The sequence below is a fragment of the Mirounga leonina genome, unplaced genomic scaffold (assembly GCF_011800145.1).
Source record: "Mirounga leonina isolate KUSES-001 unplaced genomic scaffold, KU_Mleo_1.0 Mir_180, whole genome shotgun sequence".
Taxonomy (NCBI): Eukaryota; Metazoa; Chordata; class Mammalia; order Carnivora; family Phocidae; genus Mirounga; species Mirounga leonina.
In genome coordinates this window covers 13,889,072-13,892,817 of record NW_023270469.1, presented here as the reverse complement: position 1 = coordinate 13,892,817, position 3,746 = coordinate 13,889,072, and positions in this window count along the sequence as shown.

The following is a 3,746-nucleotide window of genomic DNA, read 5'->3' as shown; positions in this document are numbered from 1 at the left end:
TTTGCTTCCTTGCTTCTTATAAGTGGATTGGAGAAGCCTTGAATGAATTCTTATTCCAGAGCTTTGAGCCAAACTTACTGACCTGTTAATGTTCCTTTTACGCAGAAATCTCACCTAGAAGAATTTGAACAACCTAAAAAAAAACTTGTAGTCTATAACAGTCAAAAGTGCAATTGGGAATTTTAACTAATGATTATTAACTCATGCTTACTTCTCCACATGGGTGAACTTTCAAACAAGGCAAAGAAATCATATCAAAGTGAAATGTGTATTTAGAGGTGGTCATGGGGTTTTAGTTATAAGCTATTTGTAAATTGTTTAAGTGTATCTGTGACTGGGAAGAGGAAGGTTTGACCAGCCAAAATGAATTCTATTTCATGATCTATTTAATGTGAATTCTTCCATAGAAGTGAGAGTGGCTGGGTGTTGGAAGCTATAGGCTTTCTATTGCTTGGGTGATCCCTGATACTCCCTTGATTGAGAAGGGGGAGATCATGAAAGCCCCCTAAGTGAGAAGGAGAAGAGAAGCCTTGGCATATATCTGGTTTATGCAGAAGTGCCCTTTGGCACTGTTTGATAAGTGACATTTCTGTAATCTTATATGTGGTTTAGTTAAAATTCATTTTTGTTTCTAATATTAAATTTAGTTAACATGTTCATCTGCATGTAATTTCATGTTAGAGGAAAATATAAAAACTACAATAGAAAAGTTTAGCTAGTAATAGACTTCAGGCATTTACTCAACAATACAATGAATAGTGTTGAGATTTGAACTTCAGTCCAGAAGGACTGAGGTAATTTTTATCACTTTTAAGGGTTTTCCATGCTATTTCCTCCCCTAGTTCAATTGTCCCCATATTTTGAAAATATATCCCTTCAAACCCTGAGGCCAGGTAAATACTACCTGTTTCTTTGGAATTAAAATAAAGACTTTCTAAAACTGCAGCACCTGGGTGGTTCAGTCAGGTAGCGTCTGCCTTCGGCTCAGGTCATGATCCTGGGGTCCTGGGATCCAGCCCCGCATCGGGCTCCCTGCTCAGTGGGGAGTCTGCTGCTCCCTCTGCCCCTCACCCCACTCTTGTGCTCTTTCTCTCTCAAATAAATAAAATCTTAAAAAAAAAAAAATCTAAATCTGTTCAACCTAAGGTAGAAAAGAGATTTAGGCCTACAGATGACTTTGTGATCATTAAAGGAGTGGGAACTAGCTATAAATAAGTGAATGTGGTAAGACCTTATGGCTCTTCTACCATAGTTGGACAAACTTTTCTTCTCTAGACTTTCTTTCGATTTTGTAGTGAGGATTAGGAAAAGCTCCTGGGATAAAGTGTGTGTGTGTGTCTCCTTCCCTCCCCAGGTGGAGAGAGAGGTATGTACAGCTGCTTATAGGAAAGATACAGAAAGGAGGCAGAAATGACTTCTGTCTCTTGGCTTGATCTAAACAGTGATTTTTGTAACCATGAACCTGCAGTGAGGGCAGATGGATTTTTGCACAGAAATTCCCAGAGGATTTTATTTTTAGGGTTAGTTTCAGCTGTTTACCATTTCCAGAAATTGTAGTTACATAACCCTTGGCATACATAATGCACACTGCCTTGAACTGGGGAAGAACATGAATATATGACCTTTGAAACAATATAAAATGTTAATGGCAGTACATGATTTGGAAAGAAAAAGGAGAATCCAATTGGTTGATTGCCGAATTGGATCTTAAAACATGGAGACCTTTCAAGAGTTGCATCGTAAATGATCCCCTGGAATATCTGGGTTGGTAGTTTTTTTTTTAGTTTTGGTTTTCCTTTTGAAAGAGGTACTACTGTTGTTGATGAATGAAGAAGTAGGAAATACATAACTTTTAGCATATGCTTGTATTCTGAATTGATGCATTAGCCCTTATTCCATTAATTAAAAAACCCAATCTACCACTGCTGTTCCCCAGCATGAACTCATAATGTTGGTCCTGGGATAAAATCCTTTCCCTTCAGGTGATTAATCAATAAAAAGCTGCTTATGAGATCAGGAAAATGTAACGTATAAAATCTCAAACAGGCTTTTTAGAAACACTAATTCTGAACCACATTTTGGTCTTTCCACAGTCCCTTCCCTCCTCTGTCAAGGTCCACTTCTCTCCCCATATGGGTGCTTACAGCTTATATACCAGTGTTCCTGCAGGAAGAAGTTACCCAGTAAGCACGGAAATGGGAATTCAACTACTTTGAGTAGCTTTCTTGAAAGTAGTTTCAAGGTAGAAGGAAGACCCAGGAGGTAGTCAACCTGAGAGCTTTTTTCACTTTATACCAGACTCATAGAAGTCATTTTTAATTTTAAAATGAGACAAATGAAGACTACTGGAGATTGGAATTTTAGTATATGCAAAGTAGTTCATGTGAAGGGAGAAAGTAGTGGCCAAACTTTTGTACAGAGTCAGATTTTGTCTTGTAATTGAAAAGATCTCCAAACGGATACATATCTCTTAGTAGAAAGGGGGCACGTGCAGACTGTACTGTTAGATCTCAAACTCTCTTGTACTAAGCCTATAATTAAAATATTTTAACCATATAGTTGGTATGGGCTAGGCAAGCTGGAGCAGTAGATAAGGTGATACTATTTTTACCAATTCAAATCTCAGGGAATTACTGATTTTTGCTGCTTAATTCCTTACATATTGCTTGAAGATTCATTAACATTTGTTTAAGAAGGAAAGCCCTAAAATCCAGAAGTCTGAAAGGTTTCCTAGGAAAATCTAGAGTAGAAATTACAGGAAGAGAACTCTGAGGAATTGAGTAAATTCTAAATTTGGAAAATCAGGATTATAATGACTATTATGAATCCCTACTAAGCACTTTGTATGCCTTTACAAAATCTTGATAATAACTGCCAGACAAATACTAATTTCTATTTCACAGCTAAGAAGCAAAGGCTCAAATCAAGTAAATTGCACAAGGGTAGAGGTGTAATAAGAGGTAAAGCTCAAATTTGGAATTGGCCTGACTCCAAATTTGGCTGACTGGCTAGCCACAAAGTACCATCACTGCAGGAATTAAAATAATAAATTAACTTTTAAAGATTTTCTGAATTAGCCTTGCAAATAATAAAATGGTCTTAGACCATATTGTGGCTTGAGGCAGAGTAAAGAATTCTGATACTTCTACTAAAGGAGGAGAAAAGGGAATTAAAATATGGCTGGGAGGTGAGTTGACATTTTGTACACGAGGTTGGGTCGAATTTGCTAAAGAACATAGTGAGCATCTCTAATCAGAGAAAAGGCCTTGCAAAGGTGACTGTTCTCAACAATCCGTTCAGTGGGGCTTTGCATTTGAGGGTGCCAGGCCAGTTTTGGAGGTGAAAGAGGAAACGTCTGGGAGAGGTAAGTTACAAGAGCCACCCTCTGCGGAGGGCAGCGTCCTGTCACTACTAACAGGTGCAGACCCCACCTGCCCCAAGTCCAGTCGGTACTTCGGAGGCGGGGATAGCAGTAAATCACTCTCCCTGTGCTTCAGTCCAACAAACTGAGGGCGGCCGGAGGCGCAGGCCCAGCCTTGCGGAGGCGCCCGGCTCCGCCCGCGGGGTCGGCACAGCCGCCCAGCCAGGATGCGGCTCGCGGAGTCTGGGCCGCGCCGGGCCCGCAGCTACGCAGGTCCCGCGGGGCTGCGGGAGGGGCGGGGCCCGGGGCTGCGGGAGGGGCGGGGCCCGGGGCGGGGCGGGCGGCCGCGGGAGGCGGGGCGGCTGGCTGCTCGCGGGCGCCGCCG